The 26,938-nt window shown below is 46.1% G+C and overlaps 2 pseudogenes; both read right to left on the reverse strand.

Annotated features, from left to right (window-relative positions):
* The window catches only part of LOC111964764 (immunoglobulin superfamily member 10-like), a 28,273-nt pseudogene extending 26,415 nt beyond the window's left edge, over positions 1–1,858 (reverse strand).
* A 31-nt stretch (positions 1,859–1,889) lies between these two features.
* LOC111964765 (matrix-remodeling-associated protein 5-like) lies at positions 1,890–7,138 on the reverse strand (annotated as a pseudogene).
* Positions 7,139–26,938: the final 19,800 nt, after the last annotated feature.

A 26,938-nucleotide genomic window follows, 5' to 3' on the forward strand; every position in this document is an offset into this window, starting at 1 on the left:
ACTCAAAATAACATCTGCTAACCATGTGTCTGTGACCAGTAAAATTTGATTTTATGATTTCATTTGACACTTATAGTCTCCTTTACTGGAGAAGTTGGCTTATTGGACCCTCAGGTTGCCATTAGGCAGCAAAGAGGCTGCCCTGTCAAGAACTCCCACATCATGCACAGAGGTCCTGTCTGGAAGAATCCAGGAGATCTGAGGCTTGCCTGAAGCTGAATCGCATCTCTGCATGTCTGGCAGACATATCAGTGTGGATGACGGATCACCACCTCAAGCTGAACCTCGGCAAGACGGAGCTGCTCTTCCTCCCGGGGAAGGACTGCCCGTTCCATGATCTCGCCATCACGGTTGACAACTCCATTGTGTCCTCCTCCCAGAGTGCTAAGAACCTTGGCGTGATCCTGGACAACACCCTGTCGTTCTCAACTAACATCAAGGCGGTGACCCGTTCCTGTAGGTTCATGCTCTACAACATTCGCAGAGTACGACCCTGCCTCACGCAGGAAGCGGCGCAGGTCCTAATCCAGGCACTTGTCATCTCCCGTCTGGATTACTGCAACTCGCTGTTGGCTGGGCTCCCTGCCTGTGCCATTAAACCCCTACAACTCATCCAGAACGCCGCAGCCCGTCTGGTGTTCAACTTTCCCAAGTTCTCTCACGTCACCCCGCTCCTCCGCTCTCTCCACTGGCTTCCAGTTGAAGCTCGCATCCGCTACAAGACCATGGTGCTTGCCTACGGAGCTGTGAGGGGAACGGCACCTCCGTACCTTCAGGCTCTGATCAGGCCCTACACCCAAACAAGGGCACTGCGTTCATCCACCTCTGGCCTGCTCGCCTCCCTACCTCTGAGGAAGTACAGTTCCCGCTCAGCCCAGTCAAAACTGTTCGCTGCTCTGGCACCCCAATGGTGGAACAAACTCCCTCACGACGCCAGGTCAGCGGAGTCAATCACCACCTTCCGGAGACACCTGAAACCCCACCTCTTTAAGGAATACCTAGGATAGGATAAAGTAATCCTTCTAACCCCCCCCCCCCTTAAAAGAGTTAGATGCACTATTGTAAAGTGGTTGTTCCACTGGATATCATAAGGTGAATGCACCAATTTGTAAGTCGCTCTGGATAAGAGCGTCTGCTAAATGACTTAAATGTAAATGTAAGCTACACAGTCTAAGCTTATAGGCTTGCCCAGATACACTGGGACCTCTTTGGAGTGGGGTCCTATGATTTTGGGAGGCTGGGTCAGCACAGCCAGGGTAGAATTTGTTCAGTGCCGTGCAGAGGTACTGGCCTCAGTCCTGTAGTTTAACGTTTTTAATCACGAAGGTGCCGTTCTTTAGAACTTCAAATCTCTGTCGGTGTTCTGTGTTGGCGTGGATGGTAGCACCTGTTGTTGAAAGTAGAGAGAAGCACATAATTGGTACTCTGGATTAGTCTTGAATTATAATGTTAATGCTGTGAATCATTGTGGAGATTTTGTCAAGGGTCTCTCTGTCAAATATTACATCATGAAATATTAGTCACTTGTGAGTTGAGCACACTCAGGTGGTGCCATTTTGTTAATCTATTTTAGTGTTTAATCCTTTGTGTTTAGTGTTTAATCCTTTGGAGCCTCAATTCGCCTATGCATATAGTATTTCTTCCTCCCCTAGAATGTTAACAAGCTTGTAAATGATAGTATTTCAGTTGTATATTTTTCTTTATGATGGTAAGCAGACGAGAGGCTGAAGTCATAATGTTCATGCCTAGCATTACAATAGGAGTGTTTACAATAGGAGTATTTCAATATCTGTGGAGACTTTGGTCCAGGAGAGCGCTGGCTGTGGGTCTCCTGATGCTTCACAAGGCAGCAGTACATCGCCCTCAGCCATGGCAGACACACTGACTGTTCACAGAGGTGAGATCATTGACTTCACCCCACTACCCATCAGGTTGGGGAACGGCTCCTCGGGCCCCAATGGCTGTAGTGCCAGCGGCTGCCTTGCAGGACACTGGCTGTGGAGTAGGGTCTAATGATGGGCACGGGGAGGGAGGTGGTGGGGGGCACAGGCTGGTAGTTATATGATGGAGTGGGAGGCTGGTAGTGAGGTCTGTGTGTAGGGTGACTGATCTTGGGCTTAGGTGTCACTCTCTTCGCTAGCTGTGAAATGCGGTCGAGCTGAGCCTGTCTATCTGTTTTTGAGCATGGAGAGCGTTAAGAGGTCCTGCTGTCTTTCCCCGGGGGGGAAAGCCAGGGCCTCTCTGTAAAGGCAGGATATGGCCCTGAACCATGAACTGAGGGCCATACTGGAAAGCGGCTGTAAGGGCAATAAGGTAAGGGTAAGAGCGGGGTGGAGAGGTGGTTTGAACGCTCCTTTGGACGTGCTGTTGGTGGATCCAGGGGTGGATGGAGAGACTGTGACTGTCAGGTTTAGTTTTAAAGTGATCCTCTTTATTTTTGTATCTATTTCTTACAATGTCCTCCCGAGGAGTAATGCCTTTTGCAGCGGGTGTTCTCAAGTGTGTTTGTGTTTGTGTTTTATCAACTTGCGATTTTTAGGAAGTTGATTTTGAATATGGATTTTTGTTATAGGTGTTTCTGGCTGTGCAGCTACCTTGACTTTAGTCATGACCTGTGTTTCCATAGTAACCGTGTCACGTGACAGGTTTTATATTCATATCATAATAAGAGTTGGTTTTGTAGTTATCTTTGTGGATGTTTGCCTGTTTTATGTAGTCTGTCTGATAAGCGTCCTGTTTATTTGAGTTCTCCCGTGTCCTCATCTCAGTTGGGGAGGCATATTTTCAGGCTCTGGTGTGGTGATTGTCTCTGGTGCAGGTACATGCTCTCTGTTTGAAGGGTTAAATACACTAGGGTCTTTCACCTCTGGTGATAATGATTTTATGTGAATCTATCTGATTTTGCTATGGTGGTGCTGGATCAATGATTTGATCAACAGGCTCATTGTCATCATGCGTTAAAATAGTGGGTATTTCTTCTGTAATATTGTCCTACATTTTAAAATTGTCATTGCGTGATGCAGTAGATTCATGTTTTTCAACTGTTGTTGTGTTTTGAGGGAGGGTCATCTGTAGTTTGTGTGATGAGGGAAGGGTTCTGAGGTCGAAACCGTCTCTGTTGGGGTCTGCCCCGTCTATAAGGGGGTCTCTGTCTGTTAGTCCAAACTGGATTGTTTTTTTGATTCACCCTCTTCTTCTCTCTCTCAACATGCTTGTCCTCTAGCTGCCCTGGTTGTGAGATGGATTGAGGAGATTCAGTAACATACAGGTTTATGACCGAGTCTGAGTCTCTGTTTGGATCTCCTCTACCACAGTTCATAGGTGGTGCTTTCCATCTTGGGGCCTGTTTTCAAGGTGGAGGTCGTAAAGGTTCAGGTTGCTTTTCGGAAAAGTCTAATTCTCCTTCTGTTTCTTTCGAATTTTTATTTATCCAGGCAAGTCGGTTAAGAACAAATGATTATTTACAATGACGGCCTACCCTGGCCAAGCCCTAACCTGGATACGCTGGGCCAATTGTGCGCCGCCCTATGGGACTCCCAGTCACGACCGGTTATGATACAGCCTGGAATCAAACCAGGGTCTGTAGTGATGCCTTTAGCACTGAGATGCAGTGTCTTAGACCGCTGCACCACTCGGGGCTCGCAGTTTTGGTTTAAGAATGGCGCTTGATGGAATTTTTTGTTAAGGTTGTAGCTGGAGGAGGAGGAGTAGTAGTTGTTGTGGCAGTGGTCGAAATTGTAGTAGTTGTAGTTTTTTTAGTGGTGGTAGTGGGTTTGGGAGTGGTCACAGGGGTTTTGGCTGTCATTGTCATTGCCGTTTTTGTTGTTGGTGGTTGTCTTGTAGGTGGTACTGTCAGAGGCTTAGCGTTAGCTTTGGCTAGGATGTCAGCCCAACGGTTGGGGTCGAGCTCCTTGACCAACTTATTAGGTTTCCTCCTGTTATTCTTGATTCTCTTCCCTTTCGTACCAGGACGTAGAAACCTTCCAGGGTACCTCTGTTGTCCACCTACCCTCTTTTGAGACTGTGTAGCATGGGGGTGTTTTATCTCCTCGAATCCCGACCCCTCACCTTCATCCTTCTTATTCTTAAACAAAGGTGAGTCTCCTCTGGCTGTTTCAACACCTGATGATTCTTTCTCACCCTCTTCTTTTGCATCCACGTTTTTCTCCTCTATGACAACCACAAGATGAGCCAACATGTCTACTCCATGGAGGTTAGCAACCAAACAGCTGTACTACCCAGCGTCCTCACGAGTTGTCTTTTTGATCACCACAGTGGCATTTTGATTGACCTAGACCCTCCCCTTTGGTGGCGACGGTAGTAGGATCAGATTTTTAGGGAAGTACCAGTGTGTCTCGCAGGGCTGTGCTGAGGTCACAGAGCAGGGAAGTGAGAGGGACTCCCCGCTTTCAACCTCCATCGTCCCATTAGTTGTTTGGGCTGAGCAGGCGTTCTTTCACTGTCAACCTCACAGGCACCATGTCCACATCAGTCTCGGTGCGGACCAGACAGTGATACAACCCAGAGTCAGACACACTAGCATTCCCAATGACCAGTCTGCCTCCCTCAGACACCAGCCAGGAATTAGATTCTTCCAGGTTAGATAGATCTGGGAGCATCCACTCTACAGACTGTAACCCTGAACTGATTACTGTAACCCTGAACTGATTACTGTACACCCCAAACTGACCTCAGAGCCCTCCAGCACAGACTGAACTCTCCCCAGGCTTCCTCTCTGTATCAGGGTCCAGGAGGAAGTCCCATCCTCCTGTTTTCCCCTACCACTGATGTGCTTGGAGATGAATGTGGTAGTCCAGCGCCAGTTTTTTTTGGGTGGTTTGCCTCCTGTTCAGCTGCAGGGTGACCCTGGGTTGGAGGAGCCATGTCGGTTCAGCCATGAAGTGTCATTTGAGATCTGTAAAGTAAGGGGATTCCTTTTTGTGATTCTGCTGGTGTTCTCTCTCTACTCATCCCCCTCTCCATGAGGGCGGGGCTCTCGTAGTAGTAGGCCATCAGCCTCCAGAGGTTCTGCAGAGCGTCCCGGTTGATCTCACACTCCAGCAGGCTGGCCAGGGTCACATTGACCGCCACTGCCCCGGACATCCGCAGGTTCTCTAATGTCACAGAGAAGCTCTTGCTGGGCCGCCGGACATTGCAGGCCTCGTACGCTGTGTTCCCATGGCTGTCGGACAGGACGAAGGTGAGGTGGCCCAGGGGACGCTCCAGGTCCCAGGTGTCCGCTAGGTCAGGCTCTTCAGGACTATACAGTACAAACAACCGTAGAGAGAGAGAGAATGTATGTGTGAGAGGCCTTACCCTCATGCTTGGTTTTCCACTCTAGCAGCCACTGGAGATGGCAGTCACAGGTCCAGGGGTTGCCGTGCAGTGAGAGTAGCTCCAGCTTGCTGAAGGCTGCACAGTCCCAGGCTGGAGTTAGTGCAGCTGGTTGTCAGATATGTGGAGGTGATACAGCCCAGGTCCAGAAGTTTCCCAGGAGAGAGAGGGTGACGAAGCCGTCTGGGTGGAGGTCCCTCAGCTTGTTCCCCTCAAGCTGTAGTAGTGTTAATGATGTTAGCCCACTGAAGGTGTACGGCTCTATGAAGTCTATGTTGTTGCGGGCGAGGTGGAGTCGCACCAGGCTGACCAAGCCCTCAAATATACCAAGGGTGACGGTTTTCAGCTTGTTGTAGCTCAGCTTCAGAATCTGGCAAGGGAAAAAAAAAGAATCATTTTGAACATGATTTACCATATGATTGCCTCTCAACAAATGAGAGAACATTTTATAGGGTTTTTCTTTATTTTTTTATAATTGTCTACATTGTAGAATAATAGTGAAGACATAACACAAATGAAATAACACATATGGCATCATGTAGTAACCAAAAAAGTGTTCAACAAATTAAAATACATATTATATTTGAGATTCTTCAAACTAGCAACCCTTTGCCTTGATGACAGCTTTGCACACTCTTGGCATTATCTCAACCAGCTTCATGAGGTAGTCACCTGGCAGGCAAACAATAGGTCAAGGGCTGGCAGAGGTCAGTAATCCAGAGCAGAGTCTGAAACAGGAGACAAAGGGCTGTGAAACATAGGTTTAATCCTAGACACATGAAAAGTAGGATGTATACGGAGGGTACGGGGCAACAGAAGACGAACAGCAGACGGGCTAATGATCTTGGAGATGGGGAAAGGGTCGATAAAATGGGGAGAAAGTTTGCAGTACTCCACCCGGAGGAGCAGATCTTGGGTGGACAGCCATACCCTCTGCCCGAGACGATACCGGGAGCCGGGGTCCGGTGGTGGTCCGTTGTCGCTGATACCTGTAGGTAGTCTTGAGAAGAGCTGACCGGGCTCTCTTCCAGGTACAGCGACAGCGGCGGCCAAACATCTGGGCCGATGGTATGCCGACCTCTTCCTCTTGCTCTGGGAAGAGTGGGGCCTGATAACCCAGGGAACACTCAAAAGGCGAGAGCCCGGTGGCAGAGCAGGGCAGGACGTTGCGGGCGTATTCAACCCACACGAGTTGCTGGCTTCAGGTGGTGGGGTTGGCGGAGAAAAGGCAGCGAAGAATGGTCTCCAGATCTTGATTGGTTCGCTCCGACTGGCCGTTGGACTGAGGGTGGAACCCAGAGGTTAGGCTGGCCGACAACCCAATGAGTGTGCAGAACACTTTCCATAACCGAGACGAGAACTGAGGACCCCGGTCAGAGACCATGTCCACCGGGACTCCATGGATCCGGAAGACGTGCTGCACCATGATCTGGGGAGTCTCTTTGGCAGATGGTAGCTTGGGGAGAGGAATGAAATGTGCGGCTTTGGAAAACCAGTCCACTACCGTCAGGATGGCGGTGTTGCCATCAGACGGGGGGAGACCCGTGACGAAGTCCAGGGATATGTGAGACCAGAGATAGTGAGGGACAGGCGGTGGTTGAACGAGACCAGCCGGAGCTTGCCGAGGAGTCTTGTTCTGCGCACAGATTGTGCAGCCGACGATGAACGCGGAGACGTCCGGAACAATGGTATGCCACCTAAAGTGTTGCCGCACAAAGGCCAGGGTCCGACGGGAGCACGGGTGGCAGGTAAGCCTGGAGGCCCACTCCAGGACCGAGGGGAGGGCAGCGTCAGGAACAAACATCCGGTTATCTGTGCCCCCCCGGGGTTCAGCTGGGAACGCTGCGCCTAACAGACCTGCTTCCCTATTCCCCAGCTGAGTGTAGCCGCGGGACTATAGTGGCGTGACAGCGCATCTGGCTTGATATTCTTGGATCCCAGTAGGTAGGAGAGGGAGAATTTAAACCGGGTTAAAAGCAGGGCCTACCTAGCTTGCCTGGAATTTATGCTTGACAATGCGGTGATAATTCAGGTTCTTGTGATCAATCCACACAATGAACGGATGTTCCGCCCCCTCCAACCAGTGTCTCCACTCCTCCAATTCCATCTTCACTGTGAGTAGCACATGATTCCCCACATTGTAATTCCTCTCCTTGGTGTTGAGGCGATGGGAGAAGGCGGCGCAGGGATGTAACTTGAGGTCGAGGGTTGAATGCTGGGAAAGGACAGCCCACGCTCCGACATCCGAATTATCAGCCTCCACCACAAACTGACGGGATGGGTCAGGATGAACCAATATGGGAGCTGTCGTGAAGTGGTGCTTGAGGTCCCGGAATAGCCTGTCAGCAGCTGGGGATCATGTGAGCAGAACCTTGGGAGAGGTGAGTGTAGACAGGGGGAAGCCAGGGTGCTGTAACCCTGGATTTACCATCGATAAAAGTTGCTAAATCACAGGAAACGTTGCAGCTGCACTCTGGATGTAGGCGGCGGCCAATCCACCAATCCACATTGCTCTCACCTTTCCGAGATCCATCTGTACATTCCCTGCAGCGATGGTGTAACCAAGGAAGGGGATAGTGGAGCAATGGATTTTGCATTTCTCCGCTTTTACAAAAAGCTAGTTCTCCAGGAGGCGCTGGAGAACCTGTCAGGCGTGGAGCACGTGTTCTTGGGTTGAGTGGGAGAAAATGAGGATGTCGTCGAGGTAGACAAAGATGAACCGGTTCAACATGTCGCAGACAACGTCATTAACCAGGGCCTGGAACACAGCTGGAGCGTTGGTAAGGCCAAATGGCATGACCAGATATTCGTAGTGACCGCTGGCCGTGTTGAAGGCAGTAGTCCACTCGTCCCCTTCCCGTTTCCACACCAGGTGGTAGGCATTCCGCAGATCCAACTTGGAGAAAACGGTGGACCCCTGGAGCGGCTCGAAGGCCGAGGCTATGAGTGGTATCGGGTAGCGGTTCTTCACAGTGATTTCATTGAGGCCCCGGTAGTCGATGCACGGACGCAGGGTTTTGTCCTTCTTCTCCACAAAGAAGAACCCTGCACCGGCGGATGAAGTAGAAGGACGGATACACCCTGCAGCTAAGGAGTCCTCAATGTAGGTCTCCATAGCCTTTGTGAATGTTGACCTGTTTTACAGGTCTTGCTCACATCAGCTAGGGAGAGCGTGATCACACAGTCGTCCGGAACAGCTGGTGCTCTCATGCATGGTTCAGTGTTGTTTGCCTCAAAGCGAGCATAAAAGGCAATTAGCTCATCTGGTAGCCTCGCGTCACTGGGCAGCTCGCGGCTGGGTTTCCCTTTGTAGTTCGTAATAGTTTTCAAGCCCTGCGACATTAGACGAGCGTCAGTCTGTGTAGTAGGATTCAATCTTAGTCCTGTATTGATGCTTTGCCTATTTGATGGTTTGTCTGAGGGCGTAGCGGGATTTCTTATAAGCGTCTGGATTAGTGTCCCACTCCTTGTTTCCCCCTCTGGTTGCACATGTGACGTGCTGGTAGAAATTAGGTCAAACGGATTTAAGTTTGCCTGCATTAAAGTTCCTGGCCACTAGGAGCCCCGCTTCTGGATGAGCATTTTCTTATTTGCTTATGGCCTTAAACACGCTTATTGAGTGCGGTCTTAGTGCCAGCATCAGTTTGTGGTGGTAAATAGACGGCTACGAATAATATAGAGGAGAACTCTCTTGGTAGATAGTTTGGGCTACAGCTTAGCAATACCTCGAGACTTCTTTAATATTAGACATTGCGCACCAGCAGACCGATGTCTATTTGTCAATACCAAGTTTTTCATACACCTGTTAGCACGTTAAAGTGAATGTGCGAGTTTACTCTTTCAAAAAAGTAATACACTTTGTAGCTAAGCTTGGTTGCTCAGAACCTCATCACACTCCAGTACATTACACTTTCTTAGTCATAATTCCATAACCACTTGTATCTTCCCGAGTTCCCCGAGTTCCCCTTCCGAGTCTCTAGAATCCATCGACCTGTCCCGAGTTCCCGAGTGTTACCATGACCTCAAACTGGTATTTAGCAAACAGAGGGCCACCAAACTACCACCCCATAGACCTTACGATTGCACCATCGACCTGTTTCCGGGGACCTGCCCTCCCAGGGGTCGGATCTTTTCCCTTTCTCCTCCCGAACGAGCTGCTATGGATACCTACATCAAGGACGCTCTGGCAGCAGGCCTCATGCGTCCATCTACCTCGCCGGCGGAGCAGGGTTTTTCTTTGTGGCAAGAAAGACGGTGGATTACGACCTTGCATCGACTACCGGGGACTCAATGCCATAACCGTCGTAACCGCTACCCGCTACCCCTTATGGCCACAGCCTTTGAGCTGCCCAGGAAGCAGTTGTCTTCACTAAGCTTGACCTGCGGAACGCATACCATCTTGTGCGGATCAAACCCGGGACGATGGAAGACCGCTTTCAACACGCCTACTGGTCACTACGAATACTCGGTGATGCCCTTCGGCCTGACCAACGCTCCGGCTGTGGTTCCAAGCGCTCATAAACGATGTGCTTAGGGATATGCTTAACATCTTCGTGTTTGTTTACTTGGATGACATCCTCATCTTTTCGAGCTCCTTCAAGAACACACTAAGCATGTCAGACAAGTGCTCAAACGCCTCCTAGACAGCCATTTGTACGTTAAGCCGGAAAAGTGTGAATTCCATTCCTCTCGAGTACAATTCCTGGATTTTATAGTGGAACCCGGTCGAGTCCAGATGGACCCCAAGAAGGTAGCGGCAGCGGATTGGCCACCCCAAGTCCGTTAAGGAAGTTCAGCGTTTCCTGGGCTTCACCAACTTTTACCGCAAGTTCATCAAGAACTTCAGCTCGGTGGCGCCCCTCTCTCAGCTGTAACCAAGGGTGGCAACACAAGGTTCTGTGGGAAGAAGAAGCTGAGACGGCCTTCCAAGGACTCAAGCAGCGCATTCCTCTCTGCTCCCATCCTGACACTACCAACGCGGATGAACCTTTTGTGTGGAGGTAGACGCATCAGAGGTTGGGGTTGGAGCTGTCCTGTCTCAGAGGGGTGAAGACAAGAAGCTTCATCCTTGCGCCTTCTCTCTTCACGGCTTACCCCGGCCGAGAGGAATTACGATGTGGGGATCGTGAACTCCTAGCGTTAAGATGGCATTGAAGGAATGGGAGCACTGGCTCGAGGGGCTTCTCAACCGTTTCAAGTGCTTACGGACCACAAATCTGGAGTATATCCAGCAGGCGAAGCGGTTGAACTCCAGACAAGCTCGATGGTCTCTTTTCTTCAGCCGATTTCAGTTTATCCTCACCTATAGACCCGGGTCGAAGATCTCAAACCGGACGCCTTGTCACGAATCTACTCTCCTGCCATTCGAGAAGATCTGACATGACTGTCTTCCGGCCGCTAAGATCGTGGCTCCGATCTCGTGGCAAGTGGAGGATACCGTGAAACAAGCTCAAGCCATCGAACCGGGCCCTGGAGGAGGTCCTGCTAATCGGTGTTTTTGTTCCCAAGGCAGCAAGGTCCCAAGTCCTTCTGTGGGGGCACTCCTCTCGCCTCACCTGTCACCCGGCGTAGGTCGCACCTTGGAGTTCATCCAGCGTAAGTTCTGGTGGCCCACCATAAAAGAAGACGTTGCCATTCGTCAAGGCCTGTTCCGTGTGCTGCCAGGGCAAATCTTCTCACCTCCGCCCTCAAGGACTCCTTCACCCTCATTCTATTCCCCACCGACCCTGGTCCCATATCTCGTTGGACTTATTTACTGGCCTTCCTCCGTCCCATGGTAATACTACGATCCTAGTCATCATCGACAGGTTTTCTAAGGCGGCAGGTTTGTTCCCTTGCCAAATCCTTCTGCAAGGAAACAGCTGAGTTGGTGATTAACCATGTGTTCCGAGTCTTTGGGATTCCGCAAGATATGGTTTCCGACAGAGGTCCCCAGTTCGCCTCAAGGTTTTGGAAGGCCTTCTGCCAACTCATAGGGGCCACGGCCAGTTTATCTTCAGGGTACCATCCGGAGTCCAATGGCCAAACTGAGAGGATGAATCAGGAGCTGGAAACCACCCTCAGATGCATGGTTTCCAACAACCCGTCCACATGGTCATCCTTCATTGTTTGGGCTGAGTACGCGCACAACACCTTGTGCTCCTCCTCCACTGGTATATCCCCGCATGAGTGTCAGTTTGGCTATGCGCCTCTATTGTTCCCGGACCAGGAGGCAGAAGTCAGAGTGCCTTCAGCCTCGAGGTTCATCAGACGCTGTCGGCTTACGTGGAAGAAGGCACGTCTTAATCTTCTGCGTTCCTCTCAGCAGTACCAACGACAAGCCAACAGACGTCGCCGTCCMGGTCCTACCCTGTACCCCGGCCAGAGAGTATGGCTCTCAACTAAGAATTTACCACTACGGGTGGAGTCTCGCAAGCTGTCCCAGAGATTCATCGGACCCTTTAAGATTGCCAGGAGAGTCAATCCCGTTACTTTTCGCCTGCACTTACCCAGATCCCTTAAGATCAATCCAACATTTCACATTTMTTTATTAAAACCTGTTGTTTTTTCTCCCCTTATCCCGGCAGGCAGACCTCCCCCTCCGCCCCGTGTCATCGGWGGCCAGTCGGCTTATACCGTCCACCGGATACTGGATTCCCGCCGGGTGCAGCGGTCCTGGCAGTATCTGGTGGACTGGGAAGGCTACGGTMCCGAGGAGCGCTCCTGGGTTCCTGCCAAGGACATACTGGATCCTGACCTCATTCGTCAGTTCAGGACCCTCCACCCTGAGAAGGCTGGTAGGAACGTCAGGAGCCGTTCCTAGGAGGGGGATTCTGTCAGGTTTTGGCCAAGACTGTTCGGGTTTTGGTCACTAGATGTCCCCATTGCACCTTTTTTGTACCTTTTGTTTTTCTTGCTCTAATTATTGTTTGCACCTGTAGGTCATTCCCTTGTTAGTATTTAAACCCTGTGTGTTCCTTAGTTCCTTGCTCAGTGTTTGTAAGTTAGCACCCAGTCCCAGCCCAAGCCTTGTTTTATTCAGATATTTCTCTTGTTGGATTTTCCAGAGGTTCTCTGGTTTAGTTCTTGTGTATTATTTGAGTAGTCTTTTGAGGTTTGTTTTTCCCTGCTGTTTTTTACCACTTTGTGGAGTTTCTTTTGTATTTTGGAGGATTTCCATTTTGTGCCTYTTGGCTTTATTTTTGGACATTGTGGATTTAGTTTCTTTGCCTGAAGATTTTGTTCTTTAATTAAACCACCATCTCTAGTACTGCTGTGTCTGCCTCATCTTCTGGGTTCTGACGATTATTAGTGACTGTTTCTCGCACCAGGTCCTGACACAGGCAGTCTTACCCTAGGTTGACCCTCTCTGTGTCCTTAGGCAGATTGTGTGGGGTGGAGGAGAGGTGGCTGAAGGTGCAGTGCACCTCCCTGACCCCAGGCCAGCTGCAGCCCCTGGGGCATGGGGCACACAGGGCCAAGGGGGAGATGACCAGAAGCAGCATCAGCACTGCCCTCAGCCAGGAAGCCAGGACAGTGACACTCAACAGCTATTGCAGTCCTCTCAGGCCATCATCAGACCAGGGACAACATTAAGCCACAGGAGGGAAGGTTGGTGTGCATCAGCCGTTTCATTTTGTAACCAGTACTATAGCTATTGTTATTGTGATTCAACATTTGCAGACTCTAGAATACTAATAGTCCCAAATAAATCGTAATCTTTATAAGTGGTAGTACAACATGCATATCTTATACATAAAGTACAAAGGGCTAGCTACTGTACAGTATTGCTTGAATTCCACTTTGTGGAAGAGCTGCTGTTTTTTTTACCATTAAATACTTATCGCATGCCTGTGCTAGTAGGCCTACGCATTCAAGAGCTCAATTACAAAGCCCCCTTCAAAATATTGATGACAAGTACAGTACCACCCAAACGCATAAATATTCAACTTGAGGGCAAATAAAGCAAGCTCAGCTTTTTCGTGTTCTCGGTGCATAGCCTTATGCCGACCTTGGTGGTTAGAGGCTAAGCTGTTTGTCATGCCGTTTGTGCAGAGGGTCTACGAAGGGGCCATGATTTATCATGTCTGTCGTTGGTATGATATTGACCCGTGATGAGTGGGACAATTTTGGGCAGTTTCCTCCCCCTCTCTCCTTCTCCCCCTCTTCCTGCCCCACCACCCATGCTAACTCCAGCTGCTTGTTGAAATACTCCCTCTGAGTGAGGATAAAACACACTGACAGCCCAGCCCAATACTCTAGAGAGGAGTTTCTCTCCAGTCACAAATTGACAGCACCTGTCAGAGCTGAGGCTCCAGAAAAATGCCAATAGTGTGCTCTATATATACATATAATACAGTATCACTCATTCAAGGATTTTCTTTATTTTTACTATTTTCTACATTTGTAGAATAATAGTGAAGACATCAAACTATGAAATAACACAAATGGAATCATATATTATGTTTTATACAACATTATACTGAACAGAAATATAAATGCTACATGCAACAATTTCAAAGATTTTACTGACTTAATGTTCATATAAGGAAATCAGTCAATTGAAATACATTCATTAGGCCCTAATCTAGGGCGGCAGGTAGCCTAGTGATTAGAGCGTTGGGAAAGTAACCAAAAGGTTACTTTATCGAATCCCTGAGCTGACAAGGTGAAAATCTGTCGTTCTGCCCATGAACAAGGCAGCTAACCCACTGTTCCTAGATTGTCATTGTAAATAAGAATTTGTTTTTAACTTGCTTGCCTAGTTAAATTAAAAAATAATCTATGGATTTCACTTGACTGGGAATACAGATATATGCAGAAACCAGTCAATATCTGGTGTGACTACTATTTGACTCCTTCGCTGTTGATTGTGGCCTGTGGAATGGTGTCACACTCCTCTTCAATGGCTGTGCGAAGTTGCTGGATATTGGCAGGACCTGGTACACACTGTCGTACTCGTCAATCCATGGCATCCCAAATATGCTCAATTGGTGACACGTCTGTGAGTATGCAGGCCATGGAAGAACTGGGACAATTTCAGCTTCCAGGAATTGTGTACAGATCCTTGCGACATGGGGCCGTGCATTATCATGCTGAAACATTAGGTGATGGTGGCGGATGAATGGCATGACAATGGGCCTCAGGATCTTGTCACGGTATCTCTGTGCATTCAAATTACAATTTGCAATTAGCCACCCTTTACCTTGATGACAACTTTTGTCACTCTTGACATTCTCTCAACCAGCTTCATGAGGTAATCACCTGGAATGCATTTCAATAACAGGTTATTCTTTCCTTCATAATGCATTCGAGCCAATCAGTTGTGATAAGGTAGGCGGGGTATACAGAAGATAGCCCTATTTGGTAAAAGACCAAGCCCATATTATGGCAAGAACAGCTCAAATAAGCAAAGAGAAAGGACAATCCATGATTACTTTAAGACATGAAGGTCAGTCAATATGGAACATTTCAAGAACTTTAAAAGTTTCTTCAAGTGCAGTCGCAAAAAACCATAAAGCGCTATGATTAAACTGGCTCTCATGCGGATCGCCACAGGAATGGAAGGCCCAGAGTTACCTCTGCTGCAGAGGATAAGTTCATTAGTGTCTTYGCGAGACGCGGGGTGGGTGAACGGATGATCTCCGAATGTGTATTTCCCACCATAAAGCATGGAAAAGGAGGTGTTATGGTGTGGGGGTGCTTTGCTGGTGACACTGTCTGCGATTTATTTAGAATTCAAGGCGCACTTAACCAGCATGGCTACCACAGCATTCTGCAGCAATACGCAATCCCATCTGGTTTGGGCTTAGTGGAGCTATCATTTGTTTTTCAACAGAACAATGACCCAACACACCCCCAGGCTGTGTAAGAGCTATTTTACCAAGAAGGAGAGTGATGGAGTGCTGCATCAAATGACCTGGCCTCCACAATCCCCCGACCTCAATCAAATTGAGACGGTTTTGGCTGAGTTGGACGGCAGAGTGAAGGAAAAGCAGCCAACAAGTGCTCAGCATATGTGGGAACTCCTTCAAGACTGTTGGAAAAACATTCCAGGTGAAGCTGGTTGAGAGAATGCCAAGAGTGTGCAAAGCTGTCATCAAGGCAAAGGGTGGCTACTTTGAAGAATCTCAAATATAAAATATATTTTGATTTGTTTAATACTTTTTTTGGTTACTATAAGATTCCATATGTGTTATTTCATAGTTCTTCTTCACTATTATTCTACAATGTAGAAAATAGTAAAAATAAATAAAAGCCCTTGAATGAGTAGGTGTTCTAAAACTTTTGACCAGTAGTGTATATACACTGCTCAAAAAAATAAAGGGAACACTAAAATAACACATCCTAGATCTGAATGAATGAAATATTCTTATTAAATACTTTTTTCTTTACATAGTTGAATGTGCTGACAACAAAATCACACAAAAATTATCAATGGAAATCAAATTTATCAACCCATGGAGGTCTGGATTTGGAGTCACACTCAAAATTAAAGTGGAAAACCACACTACAGGCTGATCCAACTTTGATGTAATGTCCTTAAAACAAGTCAAAATGAGGCTCAGTAGTGTGTGTGGTCTCCGCGTGCCTGTATGACCTCCCTACAACGCCTGGGCATGCTCCTGATGAGGTGGCGGATGGTCTCCTGAGGGATCTCCTCCCAGACCTGGACTAAAGCATCCGCCAACTCCTGGACAGTCTGTGGTGCAACGTGGCATTGGTGGATGGAGCGAGACATGATGTCCCAGATGTGCTCAATTGGATTCAGGTCTGGGGAACGGGCGGGCCAGTCCATAGCATCAATGCCTTCCTCTTGCAGGAACTGCTTGACACACTCCAGCCACATGAGGTCTAGCATTGTCTTGCATTAGGAGGAACCCAGGGCCAACCGCACCAGCATATGGTCTCACCAGGGGTCTGAGGATCTCATCTCGGTACCTAATGGCAGTCAGGCTACCTCACACATGGAGGGCTGTGCGGCCCGCAAAGAAATGCCACCCACACCATGACTGACCCACCGCCAAACCGGTCATGCTGGAGGATGTTGCAGGCAGCAGGACGTTCTCCACAGCGTCTCCAGACTCTGTCACGTCTGTCACGTGCTCAGTGTGAACCTGCTTTCATCTGTGAAGAGCACAGGGCGCCAGTGGCGAATTTGCCAATCTGGGTGTTCTCTGGCAAATGCCAAACGTCCTGCACGGTGTTGGGCTGTAAGCACAACCCCCACCTGTGGACGTCGGACCCTCATACCACCCTCATGGAGTCTGTTTCGGACCGTTTGAGCAGACACATGCACATTTGTGGCCTGCTGGAGGTCATTTTGCAGGGCTCTGGCAGTGCTCCTCCTGCTCCTCCTTGCACAAAGGCGGAGGTAGCGGTCCTGCTGCTGGGTTGTTGCCCTCCTTCGGCCTCCTCCACATCTCCTGATGTACTGGCCTGTCTCCTGGTAGCGCCTCCATGCTCTGAACACTACGCTGACAGACACAGCAAACCTTCTTGCCACAGCTCGCATTGATGTGCCATCCTGAATGAGCTGCACTACTTGAGCCACTTGTGTGGGTTGTAGACTCCGTCTCATGCTACCACTAGAGTGAAAGCACCGCCAGCATTCAAAAGTGACCAAAACATCAGCCAGGAAGCATAGGAACTGAGAAGTGGTCTGTGATCACCACCTGCAGAACCACTCCTTTATTGGGGGTGTCTTGCCTAATTGCCTATAATTTCCACCTGTTGTCTATTCCATTTGCACAACAGCATGTGAAATGTATTGTCAATCAGTGTTGCTTCCTAAGTGGACAGTTTGATTTCACAGAAGTGTGATTGACTTGGAGTTACATTGTGTTGTTTAAGTGTTCCCTTTATTTTTTTGAGCAGTGTATATATTTTTTGTTGGCCAGATATCTTTGGGGCCAAATAAAATCACCTGTGGGTCAAATTTGGCCCGCCAGTTGGGAAACCTTGGTTTATGTGCACTCCATCGTGGGTAATGGTCTGTTCATGCCTTTTACATCTCAATCAATAAGATATCAATTATATTTACTTGCTGTTTTACAGTGAGCCAGCCAATCCATTTATATGATCTCAATTTGTTTTCCGGAGTGGAGGAGCGGAGGAACTCTTCTCCACTCGCCACGGTTGAAAAGAACCCAGCAGTGTGATGCATGACAAGTAGAGTATTTTATTACCAAATTAGGTAATTAATTCAGTGATTCAGTGAAACAAATTTAGAGTTTAGCCAATAACATACTTACAAGGGTCTCCTAAATCATCATGAACCATGCCATTCATCAACGATGCCTCTCACCTTGTACATCTGGGTACGAGATCTCTCTCTCTCTCTCTCTCTCTCTCTCTCTCTCTCTCGTAATCCACCACAAATCAAGTGGTCAACAGCTCAGTGGACAGGAAGTTCAAAGTTCACTGAACATAGTTGTTATTTTGGTATTGGTATTTTTTTTAAGATCCCCATTAGCTGTTGCAAAAGCAGCAGTTACTCTTCCTGGGGTCCACACAAAACATGAAACACGACATAATACAGAACATTAATAGACAAGAACAGCTCAATGACAGAACTACGTTGATAAAAAATTTAAAGGCACATGTAGCCTACATATCAATGCAAACACACAAACTATTGTAAGTCAAATAGAGGAGAGGCGTTGTGCCTTGAGGTGTTTATTTGAACAATATGCAATAATGGCTCTATGTAATACTGTATGCTTTCTTGGATTTGTTCTGGATTTGGGGACTGTGAAAAGACCCCTGGTGGCATGTCTGGTGGGGTAAGTGTGTGTGACAGAGCTGTGTGTAAATTGACTATGCAAACTATTTTGGATTTATTTTATTTTAAATTTTAATAACTTTTTATTGTTTTTTTCTTTCACAGTTACAGTAAACGAAATTGAAATACAGTACATTGCACATGTGTTTTATACATTCGCTATACCATGGGAACATGCTTTTTGAATGAGGTAGGAATGTACATGCCCATACAAAGATATAAAACGTTCATAACAAAACATACATTAGGAACAACAAAGTGCACAAAAAAACTACATAAAAACATGGCTAGTCTTCAAAATGAATAGAAAAAGTATAATAAAAAGACAGGCTAATATTAAACACTCACGAAGGTAGATCAATTAAATACAGTGCTTAGGTAGGCAGTTTACTGTAGAGTAGAGGGAAATTGCAGTGTCTCTACATAGGTAAAGAAAGGTTGCCACATTCGGAAGAATTTGTCAGAAGAAACCCGCAGGGTATATTTTATCTTCTCCAATTTACTCAAGTGCAAGACTTCTTTAATTCACACAAAATGAGAGGGAAGAGTGTGCGACTTCCACAGAAGTAAAATCAACCTTCTTGCCAACAAACTCACAAAGGCTACAAAGTCAGATGTGTATTTTGGTAGTCTTATAGTTTCAGGTATTACCCCAAATAATGATGTTATGGCAGTAGGAGCAAAAGGCACTTGTAATACTTTAGATATGGAATCAAAGATGGCAGATCAAATTTACTCTCCAATAGTTATGTAGAGAAGAGTAGGACCAAAACGTATGTATTAATGAAGCAGGAGTTTGCCGACACCTGTCGCAAACAGGGTCAAGATCAGGATAGATGTTAGAAAGTTTAGTCCAGTGAGTACTGTGTAAGATTTTTCATTGGATCAAACCATGTTTGGCACAAATAGAAGAGGAGTGGACACGGTACAGAATATCTTCCCATGTGTCATCAGTAAACTCATCAACTAGATCCTGTTCCCATAAAGTTTTAATAGCTGCGAATGAAGGATTGTGAAGAGAGTAACTTTTATCATAGCTATAAGAAATCATACCTTTTACTGTTGGGGATGGTGTGAAAAATGCATCAGTGGGTGGGCCCACATGAGTACTGGGGAATTGAGAGATAATGTCATGGGCAAAGCTGCGCACTTGTAGATATCTAAAGAAATTACTATTCGGAAGATGGAATTTAGCTGAGAGTTGTTGGAACAATGCAAACATGCCGTCAATATACAAATCATTGAATGATTTGATGCCATGGATGAACCACATGTAGAAGGCTCCATCTAGGTTGGATGGAAAACGTGATTTATGAGTAGAGTGGCCCTTAATGAATAGGTTTGCAAACCAAAGTGACATCTAAACTGGTTCCAGATCTTGAGAGTGGTTTTTACTAAGTAGCAGAATGGATAGGGGAATGTGCCAAAGCAGCCAGTGAGGATGGCATACATGAGGAAGATTCTATCTTCAACCATGCCGGAATGATATGTGGGGTATCTGCATGGATCCAGTACTGAATTACACAGAAGTTGGCAGCAGTGGGGTCAAACTGTAGAACCCAGATTTTTTTCTAACAAAAGTACACTATATTTTATCTTTTAGCTTTATTGGAACGGGACGATTCGTCAACGCATCATCATGATTTAGCCTCCCATTGTTTTATAGAGACATGGTGAAGAAGATAGCAGATGTCTCTGGAAGGAACACAGAGATGTACATCACACTATTACCACTAAACAATGCACCACAACAAAACAAGGGACGTTATCTTCCCTACTACCGTGTGTGTGTGTGTGTGTGTGTGTGTGTGTGTGTGTGTGTGTGTGTGTGTGTGTGTGAAGGAGTGGACTAGGGCACAGCAAAGCATGAGTGTATTTCATTTTCTGGCTGTGTGTGCCAACCCACGCCCTCTGCCCCACTCTCCCTGCCTGGGGTAGCTGAAGGCGTGCCAGCAGGTGGTGCCGTGGCATCCCATGTTCCTCATCATTCCCAGATGAAGGTAGCAAAGGGATTTGGCAGCTCCACATTTTAATATCACTCACCTGCTGAGAGGCCCCCTCTGGGCAGCTCTTCAGAGATAGAAAGGAGGCCTTTCAGGGGCCCAGGGTTATCATCTCTCTCTTTCTCTCTTTCTTTCTTGCTCTCGCTCTCGCTCTCGCTCTCGCTCTTGCTCTCGCTCTCGCTCTCGCTCTCGCTCTCGCTCTCGCTCTCTCTCTCTCGCTCTCTCCCCCTCACTCTCTCCCCCACACTCTCTCTCGCTCTCTCCCCCTCACTCTCTCTCGCTCTCTCCCCCTCACTCTCTCTCGCTCTCTCCCCCTCACTCTCTCCCTCACGCTCTCTCCCCTTGGGCCAATTACTGACAACAATTCAAATTTATGTTGCGCGGATTAATGAGAGAGAGAAGTATTTTTTTTCCTCGCTGTAATTACTTGGCCGAGCTTATAGGTCCTTATGGGAAACTTGTTGCTCATGAGGAGATGCATATATGTACAAAATGCCACAATTATTGAAAAATAATCCATTATATAATTTACCCCTTACACTTGAGGGAACTGGCCTATATGGATAGGGCTAAATTGAAATGTTTCTTACAGAAGAAATATGGAAATGCATAACCATGGTACCAATTAAAAGGGAACAGTTGGGAGATTATGGGAAATTATTAGACTGAAAATACTCTGGATACATGATAAGACAATTCTTGGAAGTTTTGGGGTAGGTGCAACATAAGACAAAAACTTTTCAGTGAGAGGTCTAACTAGTGTTTCTAAGTGGCCACACACCTCTTCCAAATATGCACAGTAATTTCAATGCATTTAAAGAAGAGTCTTCAACTATAAGGTGCTTTTTTATGCTCTCCTAGCTGTGGTTTTGTTTGGAAGACAGCCTGCACCCCCGCCGTTACAAAATTACTGTTGTTTTTTACAAACACGGTCCATTATAAATCGCAATCTGGGTCAGGTGGGCATAATTTGAAAGCTTGTTATATTGCCAACATGACTAGCTAAATTATAAAATACAATCTTATGGGGGGTGCTAGTGAGCAGCAACATGTGAAGACGCGTTTTCTCGGTGCTCAGATCCAGTGCGAACAAATTTACTATTAATACTTGACCAACACCTCTCCCACAGTGTTCATTTTGTAACATTTAATTTGGAATCGAACCAAATTTACTAATCTGGCTTTTTTTCTCTGAAATGTTTGGCCATTTAAATCGTAAAATGTAGAGTTGACAACGGCTGCAGGCCACAAAGGATCAGGCCTATGCTGATGCCTTGGAATCACCTGACACGGACTCTGATCCCCCCCCCGACCTAGCCATGGTAATGGCTACTATCATTAATTCTGAAGAGACTGTGCTGGCTAAGGTGGAGTCATTATCCACTGACCTATCCACACAAATAGCTATTCTCGCCACCGAGGTCAACATAAAGATCGACTCCGTTAACGAAGACTTGGCGAGACATGACACCCGTCTGAATAGCCTGGAAGATAGCGCAAACATTGAATTGAAGAGCAAGTCACCCGGCTATTAGATGTCGTCAAACTCACTTCCAAGGTTGAGGACCTCGGGAACAGACAGTGCAGGGGGAGCGGTCTCATTTTCGGCGTGAGAGAGGGACTCAAGACCGTAGGCGGAATGTGGCCTACCGTGTCCATAGCTAAACTGTTACATGAAATTCTAGGCCTCAATTACGCCCCCACCCTTGACCATGCACACAGAAGCATACAGTCTGCACCGAAGAATGGGGTGCCGCTCAGACCCATTGTAGTTAAACTCCACTACCTTCAAGAGAAGGAGGATGTCTTCCGTAAGGCAGCGCGAGCGGCACCCATCACCCACTACGGCCAGAATATTCTAATTTACCCGGACTACACGGCGGCAGTCATGAAGAAGAGGTCCGCCTTCAACGAGGTGAGGGGGCTCCAACACCGCTGTCTGGACAACAAGTTCAGCATTCTTTACCCAGCTGTACTGAAGATCACTACTCCCTCCGGCGAGCAGAAGACATTCTTAGACCCAACCAAGGCCAAAGAATAAACCTACATTCACAGGAGGACAGGCGACATAATACTAACTAGCCATTGTGGGCTCAAACTGTGACCCTGCACTAGCCGTGCTAACGCGACCAAGGACCAACTAGTGAATTCATATCTTGATTAGAAACATGCCTCCACCCCGCTGCCCAAAAAATTACAATTATTCATCCAGTAACTTAACATTATGAACAATGATGGTATGTATAGGGTGACATGTTCTCACAAGGACAATATAGTTTGAATGGTGTTTTATTTATAGTACATGGTACAATTTAGCTTTTAGCAGATAGATGTGGCCGTACAGCCACGGTGCTAGGTAGCGCGGTAATGATTAGCTTAGTCGCTACCTAAGAGTAGCCACTGAGCTCTCTTTCCATGCCTTAATAGTATACCCTACTAACATACTGTAAGCATGTTTAATACATACACGTTTATACTCCCAAAGGACCATGTGTATTATTCTTTACTATTTGACTGTTTGGTCCGCCCTGGTGCTTGGTGGCGGATGGCACGGTTTTGCAGGTTGTATAGCCGAGCGAACACTGCAGCTCTGCAGGACGGGTATTAATTACCATGTGTTTGCCAGTCAATTTTCGGTGTTCTGGCTTGTTAGGATGTTCAACAGAGGGTTACATTGATACAAATGTTGAATTTTACTGGGTTTATTTTCCTATTTACTTATTTAATTAAGTGTTTTTAGAGTATATGTGTAAGCATGTGTATATACACTACTGTTCAGAAGTTTGGGGTCACTTAGAAATTTCCTTGTTTTCCATGAAAACATACATGAAATGAGTTGCAAAATGAATAGAAAATATAGTCAAGACGTTGACAAGGTTATAAATAATGATTGAAATAATAATTGTGTCCTTCAAACTTTGCTTTCGTCAAAGAATCCTCCATTTGCAGCAATTACAGCCTTGCAGACCTTTGGCATTGTAGTTGTCAATTTGTTGAGGTAATCTGAAGAGATTTCACCCCAATCTTCCTGAAGCATCTCCCACAAGTTGGATTGGCTCTATGGGCACTTCTTACGTTCCATATGGTCAAGCTGCTCCCACAACAGCTCAATAGGGTTTAGATCCGGTGACTCTGCTGGCCAATCCATTATAGACAGAATACCAGATGACTGCTTCTTAAATAGTTCTTGCATAGTTTGGAGCTGTGCTTTGGGTCATTATCCTGTTGTAGGAGGAAATTGTCTCCAATTAAGCTCTGTCCACAGGGTATGGCATGGCGTTGCAAAATGGAGTGATAGCCTTCCTTCTTCAAGATCCATTTTACCCTGTACAAATTTCCCACTTTACCACCACCAAAGCACCCCCAGACCATCACATTGCCTCCACCATGCTTGACAGATGGCATCAAGCACTCCTCAAGCATCTTTTCATTTTTTCTGCCTCTCACGAATGTTCTTCTTTGTGATCTGAACACCTCAACTTAGATTTCTCTGTCCATAACACTTTTTTTCCAATCTTCCTCTGTCCAGTGTCTGTGTTCTTTTGCCCATCTTAATCTTTTTTTTTTTATTGGCCAGTCTGATATATGGCTTTTTCTTTGCAATTCTGCCTAAAAGGCCAGCATCCCGGAGTCGCCTCTTCACTGTTGACGTTGAGACTGGTGTTTTGCGGGTACTATTTAATGAAGCTGCCAGTTGAGGACTTGTGAGGGGTCTGTTTCTAAAACTCGACACTCTAATGTACTTGTCCTCTTGCTCAGTTGTGCACCGGGGCCTCCCACTCCTCTTTCTATTCTGGTTAGAGACAGTTTGCGCTGTTCTGTGACGGTAGTAGTACACAGCGTTGTACGAGATCTTCAGTTTTTTGGCAATTTCTCGCATGGAATAGCCTTCATTTCTCAGAAAAAGAATAGACTAACGATTTTCAGAAGAAAGGTCTTTGTTTCTGGCCATTTTGAGCATGTAATCGAACCCACAAAGGCCAGTTTTGTTTCTACTTTAATCAGGACAACAGTTTTCAGCTGTGCTAACATAATTGCAAATGGGTTTTCTAATGATCAATTAGTCTTTTAAAATGATAAACTTGGATTAGCTAACACAACATGCCATTGGAACACAGGAGTGATGATTGCTGATAATGGGCTTCTGTACGCTTTATGTAGATATTCCATAAAAAGTCGTACAAATGCCATTTCCAGCTACAATAGTCATTTACAACATTAACAATGTCTACACTGTATTTCTGATCAATTTGATGTTATTTTAATGGACAAAAAAATTGCTTTTATATAAGAAAATTAAATGTCAGAATAATAGTAGAGAGAATGATTTTGTTCATATTTTATCTATTTCATCACATTCCCAGTGGGTCAGACACTCAAGTAGTATTTGGTAGCATTGCCTTTAAATTGTTTAACTTGGGTCAAATGTTTCGGGTAGCCTGCCACAAGCTTTCCACAATAAGTTGGCTGAATTTTGGCCCACTCCCCCTGACCAGAGCTGGTGTAACTGAGTCAGGTTTGTAGGCCTCCTTGCTCGTACACGCTTTTTCAGTTCTGCCCACAAATTTTCAATGGGATTGAGGTCAGGGCTTTGTGATGGCCACTCCAATACCTTGACTTTGTTGTCCTTAAGCCATTTTGCCACAACTTTGTAAGTATGCTTGGGGTCATCGTCCATTTGGAAGACACTGAGTGATGTCTTGAGATGTTGCTTAAATATATCCACATAATTTTCCTTGTTCATGAAGCCATCTATTTTGTGAAGTGCACCAGTCTCTCCTGCAGCAAAGCACCCCCACAACATGATGCTGCCACCCCCATGCTTCACGGTTTGGATGGTGTTCTTCGGCTTGCAAGCATCCCCCTTTTTCCTCCAAACATAACGATGTTATGGCCAAACAGTTCTATATTTGTTTCATCAGACCAGAGGACATTTCTCCAAAAAGTACAGTCTTTGTCCCTATGTGCAGTTGCAAACCTTAGTCTGGCTTTTTTTATGGCGGTTTTGGAGCAGTGGCTTATTCCTTGCTGAGCGGCGTTTCAGGTTATGTTGATATAGGACTCGTTTTACTGTGGATATAGATACTTTTGTACCTGTTTCCTCCAGCGTCTTCACAAGGTCCTTTGCTGTTCTGGGATTTATTTGCACTTTTAGCATCAAAGTACGTTCATTTCTAGGAGAGAGAACGCATCTCCTTCCTGAGCGGTATGACGTCTGCGTGGTCCAATGGTGTTTATACTTGCGTAGTACTGTTTGTACAGATGAACGTGGTACCTTCAGGCATTTTGAAATTGCTCCCAAGGATGAACCAGATATATAGAGGTCTACAATTTTTTTCTGAGGTCTTGGTTGATTTCTTTTGATTTTCCCATGATGTCAAGCAAAGATGCAATGAGTTTGAAGGTAGGCCTTGAAATACATCCACAGGTACACCTCCAAATGACTCAAATGATGTCAATTAGCCTATCAGAAGCTTAGAAAGCCATGACATAATTTTCTTGAATTTTCCAATCTGTTTAACTTCTTAAGGGCTGAAATCCCGTCAACTTCTTGTGGATAGGGGGTAGCATTTTCACGTTTGGATAAAAAGCGTGCCCAGAGTAAACTGCCTCCTACTCAGTCACAGATGCTAATATATGTATATTATTATTAGTATTGGATAGAAAACACTCTTAAGTTTCTAAAACTGTTTGAATCATGTCTGTGACTTTAACATAACTTATTTGGCAGGCAAAACCCCGAGGACAAACCATTCAGATTTTCTTTTTTTTGAGGTCACTCTCTTTTCAATGGTTTTTCATTGGGAATCCAGATTTCTAAGGGACCTTCCTGCAGTTCCTATCGCTTCCACGGATTCAACCAGTCTTTAGAAATTGGTTGAGGTTTCCTTTGAGAAATGAAGAAGTATCCATGTTCAGAATGAGGCTCCAGTGAAGCGTACTGTTTGTTAGAGGCGCGTGCCCAGAAAGCATGCTACACATTGTTTTCCTCGTATTGACACAGATCATCCTGTCTTCAATTTTATTGATTATTTACATTAAAAAATACCTAAAGTTGTATTACAAAAGTAGTTTGAAATGTTAGGACAAAGCTTACAGGTAACTTTTGAGATATTTTGTAGTCACGTTGTGCAAGTTGAAACCGTGTTTTTCTGGATCAAACGCGCCAAATAAATGGACATTTTGGATATATATCGAATCGAACAAAAGGACCATTGTTTATGTTTATGGGGACATATTGGAGTGCCAACAGAAGAAGCTCGTCAAAGGTAAGGCATGAATTATATCTTTATTTCTGCGTTTTGTGTCGTGCCGGAGGGTTGAAATATGATGGTCTGTGTTTGTTTGCTTGGTTGCTATCCTCAGATAATAGCATTGTTTGCTTTCGCCGTAAAGCATTTTTGAAATCATTTCATGAAAGTGAAATTTTATAGTATAATATTTGAATTTGGCGCTCTGCATTTTCACTGGATGTTGGCCAGGTGGGACGCTACCGTCCCACATATCGCAGAGAGGTTAACCTTTCACGAGTATCAACCCCGGATCCGGGAGCACCCCCCACCCCCCACACACTGATTAGCATAGCTAGCATAGCTTAGAAGTAGATAGTAGCATCTAAATATCATTAAATCACAAGTCCAAGAACCAGATGAAAGATACAGATCTGTGAATAAAGCCACCATTTCAGATTTTTTAAATGTTTTACAGGGAAGACAAAATATGTAAATCTATTAGCTAACACACTTAGCAAAATACACCACTTTCTAACTCCATCAGTTTCTTACTCCTTCAGGTGCTATCACCAATTCGGCTCAACTAAGATATTGATATCCACTAA

This window comes from Salvelinus sp. IW2-2015, linkage group LG6.1 (assembly GCF_002910315.2).
Source record: "Salvelinus sp. IW2-2015 linkage group LG6.1, ASM291031v2, whole genome shotgun sequence".
Classification (NCBI taxonomy): domain Eukaryota; kingdom Metazoa; phylum Chordata; class Actinopteri; order Salmoniformes; family Salmonidae; genus Salvelinus; species Salvelinus sp. IW2-2015.